Genomic DNA, 12,385 nt, shown 5'->3' with positions numbered 1-12,385 from the left:
ATATTGCTGTAAAAACGAGATCTAAGCATACTGATCTTAGATATTTGAATGTAAGGCAATCTGTAAAAAATGGTTTAATAAGTCTGGAACATTGCATGACTGAAGAAAATTTTGCTGATCAGTTTACAAAAGCCCAAGATTCAGTCAAGCACAAGGAAAGTTGTGAAAACTATGGGCTAAAATTGTAAATATATATATATATATATATATATATATATATATATATATATATATATATATATATATATATATATATATATATATATATTATTATTATTATTATTATTATTATTATTATTATTATTATTATTATTATTATTATTATTATTATTATTATTTTACCCAAAGGGGAGAATGTTAGGAATAACATTGGTTACCTAACTTAGTTTGGGTAAAAATAATATATATAAACTATGTTAGTGAGTTTAAGTGTGTGTATCACTTTAACTGCAAAACATGTATTTTGGGTGCGGTTGTAAAATCACCATAAGAGGGAGCAAGAGAGCTCACTGTTTGCTGGCTTTTACTGGATTGCTGACAATGATGGATTGATGGTGATAACTGCGTGTTTTCCCTGCTATTGCTGAGAGAAGAAAAGAGGTTTGATTTTCTTCATATCTCTAACTGCAAAAGAGATATATTACTGGACTGATTATTTGTAAGTTTACTGACCTCTTTTTCGACACTGGACTTTGCAACTGATTAATACCTGGATGGACTGAACTAGTGTATGATATATGGACTGTTTGACTATGCTATAACTCTGACTGGAATAAAAACTATTTAACTGGCACAGTGTATTTGTTTTACTGAGTGTAAGCTACAACAACGTTTATCTCACATATCTGCCTGCCTGACTAACTGCCGTTGCACATTCTGCTAGGGTGTATATCCCTAACAGCTTCATCCCAGTCTACCCAATGCAAAGAGAAAACATGGGGCCAGTGTGGCTTTGACCCGGTCTAGCCAATGTGAAGAGGAAATATGTCAGCAGTTTGGGGAATGGCGTCAAGCTGGCCACGTCCACCCAGTCGGACACACACACCCAGTCAGTCATGCCCACCTGGCCCTCCAAGGTCAACCACAGCCCTGATGTGGCCCTCAACTCCACCCCACCTTTCTAGATATTGAAATAATTGAAAAAATTCTGAAATGTAATGAAATATCAGTTACAATCTTTTATTCTGTTTTAGATTTTATGGGCTTTCTGGCTTTTATCAGTTTTATTCCAGCTTTTTTAGCCAAGAAATGATCAGATACTTTTCAGGAAACCATATTCACCACCTTCAGCGTGCTGGTCTTTTCCAGGGTTTGGTTGTCTTTTATTCTTGCCTACATAAGCAGCAAAGGAAAATACATGGTGGCTGTGGAGATCTTTGCCATCTTGGCTTCCAGTGGGGCACTATTAGTTTGTTAGTATTTAGTATTAGTATTATCTTTGTCCCAAAATGCTATATTATTTTGTTGAGACCTGATCTGGATAAAAAGGAGCATTTGATCAAAGGAATTAAGTAAATGGCATTGTTTAATTGACTATTTCTGTGTGTGTGTGTGTGTGTGTGTGTGTGTGTGTGTGTGTGTGTGTGTGTTTGTGGTGGTGGGCTGCAAATTTTTTAACAATTAGTTCTCTGCCCTAATGACTGGCTGAGTGGGCAAGGCTGAGTGGGCGTGGCTGGGTGGTCATGTGACTGGGTGGGCGTGGCCAGCTCAGTAGCAAAAGAAAATACATGGTGGCTATGGAGATCTTTTGTGAAAGTTCCAACTGACAAACTTAACCAAGTCAGCACTCTGACATCATCAGATTTCTCAAAGACCTGTTTTATTGAGTACACCATTTCGGCATGCATGAAAGTAAACCAACTCTAAACATTTCCTGTGGTTTTAGTATGATTAAAGGATAGATATTCTGAATGATGGAAAAATATGTGGACAAAGGGTTTAAAATTTACATTACATTATAATTTAAAAGATATTTTTATAAGATGATGTATTGCTGATATTTAACACCAGATAAGCTATCTAAGATGTATAAAGATATGTGAAATGAATGTTGGAAGTGTACCAATAAAGAAGGGACTTTTTATCATCAATGGTGGATAAAGCAAAAAAAAAAAAAGGAGTATGATTCATACTCTAATACAGAAAATCCTGAAAATGGAGATAGAAATGAAACTAGAATTTTTCCTTTTGGGACTAATGGAAAAAGAACTGGTGAAAAAAATTGGAACTTTGTTACTATATATATTGACAGCAGCAAGAATATGTGTGAAAATGGAAAGACACTTTTACACCTACCATGGAAGAATGGTTGCAGAAGTTGATGGAGTTGATTAACATGGCAAAAGTTTACTTTACTTTATTGTCATTGCACCACATACAACAAAATTAAATACCATCTTCATTATACATTATGACTATGAAAATAAATATAAGCACACTTCTTTCACATTCTATATATTGAATTGAAAACCCCCGTTATTGCATTAATATTGCACTATACAGTAGAATTCAATAGAGTTACTGCCTTGGGATAGAAGCTGTTTTTCAACCTATTTGTCCTTGTTTTTGACTACTGACTACTCTGATTAAAGAAAAGAATATAAATACTTTTGCTTCCACATGGAAACAACTTCTGAATTTCATGCTTGATGTGGAAAAGAATGTAGCTTTGACTTTGGGTTTTATATATTAGATTGATAGATCTTTATAGAAATGACTTGTTCATATTATTATGGAAAAACAAAAAACTGTGATTTGATGCTAATGCCTTATTCTATTACAAGAGTCAGAAGTCAATGTTTCTTTTTCTTTTCTTTTTCATACCTTTCCTCACTTCTCTTTCCTCTTTCCCTCCCTCCTCACTGATCTTTTATTTACTTTTATAATACTTTATAACTTAATAAAATGTTTCCCTAAATGCTATATCATAGTGATGAGGCCTGATCTGAACAAAAAAGAGTATTTAACAGAGTACACTAGAGAAGGTTGTCTTTGTCTTGTTCAGAGTAAGAATTCCATTTGCTATTATGCAAATTAGCAAATTTTATAGATATTTTAAACTAAAATTCAATATTTATGAGATTTTAGACTGTAAGCAATAGCACTAGCACTTAGACTCATATACTGCTTCACAGTGCTTTCCAAGCCTCTCAAAGCAGTTTACAGAGTCAGAATATTGCCCCCAAAATCTGGGTCCTCATTTTACCAACCTCGAAAAGATGGAAGGCTGAGTCAACCTTGAGCTGGTCAGGATTGAACTGTTGGCAGTGAGCAGTGAATTAGTCTGCAATACTACATTCCCGCCACTGCATCATCATGGCTCATAAAAGCATATGGCTTTTACAGGCAAATAAATGCCTTAGCAGTCTTTTTATGGACTGATTGATACTAAAGAAGTATCATTAATATTTGTATTCCTGAACTCAAAGCAGCTGGAAGAGTTCTTTGGGGCTAGTTGTGCTACTTAGAGATTCTCTACTGACATTATCAGTAGATGATGCATCACTAAAAAAGCTGAAAAGTACTTCTCTAGACAAGCACCACAAGCTATTAATCTCATAAAAATGAGTTAGGGATTGTCTTAGATAAAGAGTAGAGTTTTAGAGGAGGAAGAAAAGGAGGAGGAGGAGGCTGAATATGTAAGTATCATCTTTAAAACAATGCAAGAGCAAAAGGAATTTGTTGTCTGCTTTCTATGAAAGTATATAAAAATGGTGCTCTAGAATAATTCATGGAAAATAAGGGCATATATAGCCACTGCTGCCTGTAAGCAGCTCAAAGCATGTGAAGGCTTACATTGAGAAGGGCTAAGAACTGTGGCCTAATCTGTCATGAAGATTCTTAAATTCTTCTGTGGTAGCCTGAGAGCTATTGAGACTTGAAATAAACAAATTAAATATTTTTGTATTGTAGTTAATTATACAATATCCTTTTGCTTATCTGAAAATGGTCAGGTTTTGTAGTGTACCTCTTGTTCAGGAATGAAAGAGTAAAATTATTTTAATCTTTTCTAGTTCTCCAGGTTAAAACAATAGGGAGTTAAGAGAGGAAATATGCAAGGGAAGAGAGCACTTGGAGTAATCTGTAGTACTTTAAAAAAAAACATAAAGTGTGCTTGATCTGACAAATTGAGATTGATTTATATGAAATAAACCATGACACCCTTTGTGAACCAGCACATGGCTTATGCTGGAGTTTTTTTTACTGAAGTAGCATTGAGTTTAAGGGAATCTGACTTTATTTATTTATTTATTTATTTATTTATTTATTTTTGTCAATTGCTTACAAGATAATAGATATAAGTTAAAAACATAGTTATGAATACATGGATACATATAAGAAAAATAAAAAATAAAAGAAACAACAGGACAGGGATGGTAGGCACATTGGTGCGCTTTTGCACGCCCCCTACAGTCCTCTTAGGAAAGGGGTGAGGTCAATAGTAGACAATCTAAGGTTAAAGTTTTTGGAGTTTGGGGAAGAAACCACAGAGTCAGGTAGAGTATTCCAGACATTGACTACTCTGTTGCTGAAGTCGTATTTCAAGCAATCAAGTTTGGTGTGATTAACCTTGAGTTTGTATCTATTGTTTGCTCTTGTGTTGTGATGGTTGAAGCTGAAGTATTCATTGCAATGTGTGATTTTATATACTATACTTAGATCAGACTGAAGGTAGCATAATTCTAGGTTTTCTAGGTCTCAAATTTAGAGTCTGGTGGCATAACGTATTCTGCAACAAGTAGAGGAGTGGAGAATTCTCGTGAAATATTTCTGGACTTTCTCAACTGTGTTAATATCAGATATGTAGTGTGGGTTCCAGACTGATGAGCTGTATTTGAGTATTGGTCTAGCAAATGTTTTGTATGCTCTAGTTATTAGTGTAATATTACCAGAGAAAAAGCTAAATAAAATTAGGTTAACAACTCTTAACACCTTTTTGGCTATGTAGTTACAGTGGGCTCTAGCACTTAGATCATTAGAAATGAGTACTCCAAGATCTTTGACAGAGTTTGGATCATCAATAAGGTCTTGACTATTCAGCCTGTATTTTATTTTCTGATGTTTTTTGCCAATATGTAGGACAGAGCATTTATTTGTTGAGATTTGAAGTTGCCATTTGTTTTATCATTCTGATACATAGTCAAGGTCTTTTTGAAGGGTAGCAGTATTGTCTGTGGTGTTGAATAGCTTTACATCATCAGCAAAGAGAACACAGTTGCTCTTAATCGCAGAGGTCATTTATGTAGACTATGAAAAGAGTTGGTCCTAGAACACTGCCTCGGGGTACACCACTGTTGACAGGTACAGAATTTGATAGAACACTACCAGTTTTGACCATTTGTTCCCTGTTTGACAGGAATGCTTCTGTCCAGTTATGCAGGTGTCCAGAGATACAATAAGATTTTAGTTTTAGGAGTAGTTTGTTGTGAACCACTGAATCAAAGGCTTTACAGAAGTCTATGTAGATTGCGTCTATTACTTTGCCCTGGTTGAGTTGTGTAGTCCATATGTTTTTGCAGTGTAAAAGTTGCAGATTACATGATAGTTTTTCCTGAAACCAAATTGTTTATTAGAGTGTACATTGTTTGTTTCTAAGTGGAGGATGATGGATTGGTTAATAATTGATTCCATGATTTTACAGGTGACGCAGCATAAGGAGATTGGTCTGTAATTTTCAACTAGGCTGGGATCTCCCTTTTTGAAGATGGGGATGACCATGGCTTGTGACCATAGTTTTGGCAAGGAGCTGGTCCTGAAAGATTTTTCAAAGATTATGCTTAAAGGTTCAGCTATGGCAGTGAATAGCTTTTTTAAGAAGTAGGCACATATTCTGTCTGGTCCAATAGATAGAGATGGTTTTAGATTTCATAGTACTTTTTCAACATTGTCTACTATAAAATCGATATATATTAGATCATTGTAGTTGTCTGTAGTTCGACTAGGAAATACTGGGCATGACCCATTGTTGTTTACAAATACTGAGCCAAAAAATGTGTTAAAGAGGTTGGCTTTAATAGTGTTGTTGTTGCAGTCTTTATCATTAGGTCCTTTCAGGGGTGGGATGGACCTTGAGACTTTTAGTTTGTTGTTTACAAAATTATAGAAAACACGGGTGGAATTTGTGTGTAGAAGGTTTTCCTCTTGTTTAATGTGATAATTGGTGCATTCAGTCTTTATCTGGTGACATAAATTTTTGTATCAGCTTTTGAAGTTGGCAACGTGACCAGATTTGTTTTTCCACCAAAGTGATTTCTTTTTGGATTGAAGCTTCCTTATTGTTTTGGGTTATCTGTTTTTTCTGGTTTTTGGAGTTGTTATTGATACATATAGTTTGATGACTCTTTTGACTTCAAGTAAAAATGTGTTGTAATGGACTTCTACAGTATTGCATCCAGAGAACAGAAATTGCCAATCAAGGGATGAGAGATCGTTGTCTATAAGATCATAGTTGCCCTTTTTGAAGTTATAATTGGGGATCACATTGTTGTATTGATTTTTGTGTGGACGTATGTTAAGACAAAAGTCAATCATGCTGTGGTCACTGCTAGAAAAGGGTTCTTTAATTTGTATTCAATAAATTGAATTCAAACTATTGCAGAAGATGAGATCGAGGCAGTTGTTAAGTCCAGTATTGTTGGTTACTAGTTGTTCCAGTCCCAGGTTTGTTACAGCTTTGTAGAAGGTTACATGTATGGATTCAGTTTTACATTTGTTTAGGGTCCAATTAATGTGAGGTAGATTGAAGTCACCAAGAAAGATAAAAGTGTGTGGGTAGGATGTTGCCCATGTTAGTAGTGAATTTAGCTTGTTCACATGTTCGATGTCATAATCAGGGGCTCTGTAACATAGTAAGAATCGAAATGTGATATTTAAGGACAGTTCACAGATGATGATCTCAGGAAGAGCAAGCTTTTGGGTAACTTGGATGTTTTTTAGATGTAAGAACTTTTTATAGAAGATAGCAACACCACCTCCATTGTGGATTTCACGATCTGATAGGTAAAAATGATAGTCTCTTACCATGGTAATAGAGTCAGGGAGAGATGTGTTGAGCCATGTTTCACAGACAAATATGATGTCAAATTTAGTCATATTTAGTAAGAGGAGAAATTCAGGTATTTTATCCCCAAGGCTTTTTGCATTGTGTAGCTTGCATTTAAGGCCAGTTGTAGTTGGAATTGAGGTAGTTAGGGGCATGCGTGCCTAGTTTTGAGTGATGGTGGGTTGGATGAGGTAGGGCTGGATGTGGAGTTGTGGGTTGTGTGACTTACTTTTGATACAATCAGCACGGTAGTCAATGTAGAAATCCTTCTCTCCATTTTCTAGATGTCTTTTGAGTCCCTTGCAGAGTTGACGGGAGCGGATTCTTTGCAGTATGGATAAGTCTGGTCTTGAGCGAAGTTTTTTGTGGTTGGGATTGGTTTTTGCAATGGCGTTTATTGTATGAATGAATATGCGTTTGCTGGACTCATTTTTGCAAACAACTCTACAAAATTTTGGTGCCACCAAGCCATCATTGTATTTGGACTCAGGCCATCTCTGGTTACTTCAATGATATCTTCAAGAGAGATGTATTTGAGTTGCTTATGATATTACGAACTTTGGTGATCTCATCTGATACGTTGGTGTCTTCAAGACGAAGTAAGGTGGCATTTGGACATTTCTGATCATGTTCAATGGTGTCTCTGATGAGTAAGGAGATATCATTTGTGGAATTATTTGATGGGATAGTAATTATTTGTGTTTGTGGTTTCGTGGTTATTTTTGGTTCTAGTTGTGATTGTAGTTGAGGTAGTAGTTGTGGTAGTGGTTGTTGGGTTGGGATTTGATTTTGAGCTGATAGGTAGTAGCGTATCAGTGCTGTATTTTTTTTCAACAGAAATTAGGTTTTCTTGTATAATTGTTTCAAAACGTGTTACTAAGCATTTTTCTACTGAGTGCATGAGTGATTCTATGCTATCAACTCTGTCAGGCAGTGTATTTGGTTTGTTTAGCTTAGGAAAACATGATGGACATAGACAAGTGGAAGTATCTGATGCTTTTAGGAGATCAGCTAGGTCTTTGTTTTAGTTTAAGTAGGCAAGGTGGGCTTGATTGTCACATAGGTAACATTTGATGTTATTTTCACTTTCGTTGATGGTTTTAAGACATCTGAAGCATGTACAGTAGTCTGGGAGGTCATTGGAAGAGATATTTTGTTGTTGTTGTTGTTTGGTAGTGGAGGATTTGGAGTTTCTGGCTGGCATGGTCAAGGACAATAGTACACTAAACAATTACAATAGCTAATTAATGTGATAGTAGACATTTATTTATATTTAGCTTATCAAAGGATATTAGGACTCATTATTTTTACCAAGCAGCACCTGAACCTTACTTAACCATCCGGGGTAGTGCAACCCTATTCAGGACCAAAGATGATAAATTCCTGGATGCAGAATGGCCTATTCACAGCCAGTCTATCTTATTAGATGTCTGTTGTTCCCTGTCCACAATCTTTGGGTACAATGAAAAGGTGACTACGGTATCACTCACTTCACTCAGGATAGAGATAGACAGCTGAGTTTCATCAGCATATTGGTGATACTTCCTGCTGTGGGGATGGACAATCTTGCCCATCAGAAAGGTTGGTTTTGAAAATTGCATTCAGCCAAATTGTAGGTTATTTTATGGTCTAGGGTTACAAGTAAATCAGGCAAAGTGACTTCTTCAGCCATACACAATACCCCCTCCCAAGCAACAGGATTAATTTAGATAAGTAACAGTTATAAAAAAAATAAGTGAAAATAATCATACAGAAAACTTGAAATTGAGGAGGATGTTGTTTCCAAGCACACAATTTCAGGTATAATTCTTAACATTCCCAAAACAAAAAAAATGTGTTTGACCTGGAAAAATGGAATCAATGTGTAATATTTAAACATTTGTATGCCTTTTGCAAACCAGAATATGGTTTATGCTGATTTTCATTAACCATTGAGTTCAATGGAATATGGCCCCATGGACCACATCACAACATTCTTCTTGAGAAGTGGGTATGAGACAAAAATAACAGCACTATAGTAAGCAAATGTTACAGGATTATTTGTCTTAATTATTATCTTAATAGAAAATTGTCAAGTCCCTTCCCCAGATCCCTGAAGGCTATGTTGGTACTTGTGATTCTATGAATATTAAAGTGTGATTATTTAAATATCCATGGTGATTGTCAAAGCTAGAGATATCCACATTATATTTTGTCTGTTAATCTAAAGGAACCTGGTACTCGAGAATCACAAGAAGTTTCTACTGTTGTGAAAGATAGATACAGTGCTCTTTCTGTCTCTATCTCTTTCTCTCTTCTGTTTTGTTTGTGTGTAAGAGAGAGAGAACAGGAAAAAGCATACACATATTTATTTAATATTTATTTATTTTTATTTTTATTTATTTGATTTGCCAATTGTTTACAAGATAATAAGTATAAATGTATACATAGTTGTGAATACATGAAATGGGTACATATAAGAAAAATAAAAGAATAAGAGAAACAATAGGACAGGGACGGTAGGCATGTTGGTGCGCTTATGCACGCCCTACAGACCTCTTAGGAAAGGGGTGAGGTCAATAGTAGACAGTCTAAGGTTAAAGTTTTTGGGGTTTGGGGAAGAAACTACAGAGTCGGGTAGAGTATTCCAGACATTGACCACTCTATTGCTGAAGTCGTATTTCCTGCAATCAAGTTTGGTGCGGTTTACTTTGAGTTTGTATCTATTGTGTGCTCTTGTGTTGTTATGGTTGAAGTTGAAGTATTCATTGACAGGTAGGACATTGCAATGTATGATTTTATATACCATGCTTAAGTCAGACCGAAGACGGCGTAATTCAAGGTTTTCAAGTTCTAGAATTTCAAGTCTGGTGGCATAAGGTATTCTACAACGAGTAGAGGAGTGGAGAACTCTTCTTGTGAAATATTTCTGGACTTTCTCAATTGTGCTAATATCAGATACGTAGTGTGTGTTCCAGACTGATGAACTGTATTCGAGTATTGGTCTAGCAAATGTTTTGTATGCTCTGGTTAGTAGTGTGATATTACCAGAGAAAAAGCTACGTAGGATTAGGTTAACAACTCTTAATGCCTTATGTGTGAGTAAATGTTAGCTTTCAACACTTAAACAATATTGAATACATCATCCGAGATCAAAGCACAGAATTACTGTTTCTTGATGTCTGCTTAGTTCAGCATGAAGTTAGGAGAAATATATTGTATTGAAATGAAGCACCTGTTTTCACGGAAGAAAGTTGACAGTATATATTTCTGATTTTTGAATTTCACTCTCGTTCAGTGACTCAAGCCTACCAACATGTCATAGCCTTGGTGTTTGCTGTAAAGGAGATTAATGAAAATGCCCAGATCTTAACCAATGCCACCCTAGGTTTCAGGATCTATAACACTTATTTTAGTCCACGACATACCTATGCAGCTACAATGGAATTACTCTCTACACCAAGCAGGTTCATCCCTAATTATAAATGTGACCTCCAAAACAATCTGATAGCAGTTATTGCGGGACAAAATTCTGATGAAATCCTGCAGATGGCAGACATCCTGACCAGCTACAAAATTGAACAAGTCAGTGGCTTTCATGAAAGAATAATTGCTTTAAAATAATATTTAATAAATAGTATTTTATTAAATAATATTTAATATTGGTTAATAAAATAATAGTAAAATGTTCCAATCTAAGAACATCTGCTAGAGCACTAATGTGAATTGGATTATACTGTAGTGTACAAACATAACTTGACTTCGAAATGTTTTTAGGAGAGAGTGGGAATGAGACACTTTTTTCTTCTTGGTTTCTTTAAAAAAAATTTAGCTTGTATATTGTTCTGCTCCAGAGATGGAGACCCAATATACTGTCTTCCATTGGATGTTCCCAAACACACTTCAACAGCACAAACAAATTCTCTATCTTCTATTGCATTTTGGATGGACATGGGTTGGGCTGTTATATATTGATATTGGCAAACTGACACAGATATTACTACAAAATGTGCCTCCCATGTTTTCAAAGAAAGGTATCTGCATTGATTTCACAAGAAAACTGGTTGACGGCTATCTCAATGACATTGATACAATAATAGAAAGGATTTGTGAAACATTACTTTTTCTCTTGACCCGCAAATCTAATATAGTGATTGTTCAAGGTGAATTTCAAACTATATTAACTTTAAGGAATTTCCTCAAAGTAGCTGAATTTGTGGAAATGCCAGTATATTCTAAAGTATGGATTATGACCTCAGGTGTTGATTACGTATCTGCTCCCCTTCAAAGAAGTTGGGGCTTAAATTTTGTTCATGGATCTTTATCATTGGCAATTAATTTTAAAGATATTTCTGGCTTCCAACAGTTTCTTCAAGCAAGGAACCCTGCTTTGGAGAAAGAAGATAGCTTCCTAAGAGAAACTTGGCAACAGGTATTTGATTGTTTCCTCCCTGGTTTTATCAGTGACAATATGAGTGAGGATATTTGCACTGGAAAAGAGTAGCTAGGGGCTCTTCCTATGTCTGTGCTTGAGATGAGGATGACTGCTCACTGTTACAGCATCTACATAGCTGCATACTCCATTGCATATGCTTTGCATGCCATGTACTCTTCAGTGGACCACCAAAAGGGAATTACAAATGGTTGGAGACAGAAAGTTCATCAACAGTCATGGAAGGTAATCCTTTGCGTAAACTAGTAAAGGCATTGCAGTATCTCCTCCTTTCAATTAAATAATCATTATGTTGGAAATAACCTTAAAGGTCCCTCTCATCCAATTCCTGCCACTTCCCTAATTTCTTTCCATGGAATAACTGTAATGTGGAATACTGAAAATATCTAGACATGGTCAGATTCCTGTAGAATATCTACAGGAATATCTAAAAGTGAACAGATCCTTCTTCTGGTAGAAAAATTGGCAATACGTTTCTAACTTTATCATAGTTTCTCACTGTTGTTTTGTTATCTCTGTTGGATTTTTCCCCCTAAAAATATCTTAAATCCTAAACTGGTGTAAGAATCTAGAAAGTTCTTGTTTCTTTTTATTACTTTTTCCCCCCGAAAACAATTTTATTGATTTTCTACAAACAAACAAGACAAACAAAACATTAAAACATCAACTCTCTTATGTACGTACAGTGTGTTGGTTGGTTCATCGATTTTGTGCATTCATTTCATAGTCTCAATTGCAGTTATATTACATAACAACTCATATTGTCAATCCAAACTTATATATCCTAATATCGCTATTAATAAATCATTTGACTATACTTTTAATCATTCATGCTTTATGAGAGAACAATACTTTAAACAGTTTATTCTATAACAAATCATATAATCATACCAAATCTATCCTAAAAACAC

General features: G+C 35.3%; 1 long non-coding RNA gene across 1 annotated transcript in view; it reads right to left on the bottom strand.

Moving 5' to 3' along the window:
- Positions 1-355: 355 nt before the first annotated feature.
- Positions 356-12,385, bottom strand: part of LOC148129296 (uncharacterized) — a 189,073-nt gene continuing 177,043 nt past the window's right edge. Inside the window, exon 2 of the long non-coding RNA XR_015745946.1 lies at positions 356-845. This is a non-coding gene — a long non-coding RNA (uncharacterized LOC148129296). The remainder of the gene's footprint in view (positions 846-12,385) is intronic.

Source organism: Notechis scutatus, chromosome Z (genome assembly GCF_049901735.1).
Source record: "Notechis scutatus isolate UNSWTSFEM ecotype Mainland chromosome Z, rNotScu1.2, whole genome shotgun sequence".
Lineage (NCBI taxonomy): Eukaryota > Metazoa > Chordata > Lepidosauria > Squamata > Elapidae > Notechis > Notechis scutatus.
The sequence above is the reverse complement of the archived record's forward strand: the minus strand, read 5'-3'. Positions and strand labels throughout refer to the sequence as shown.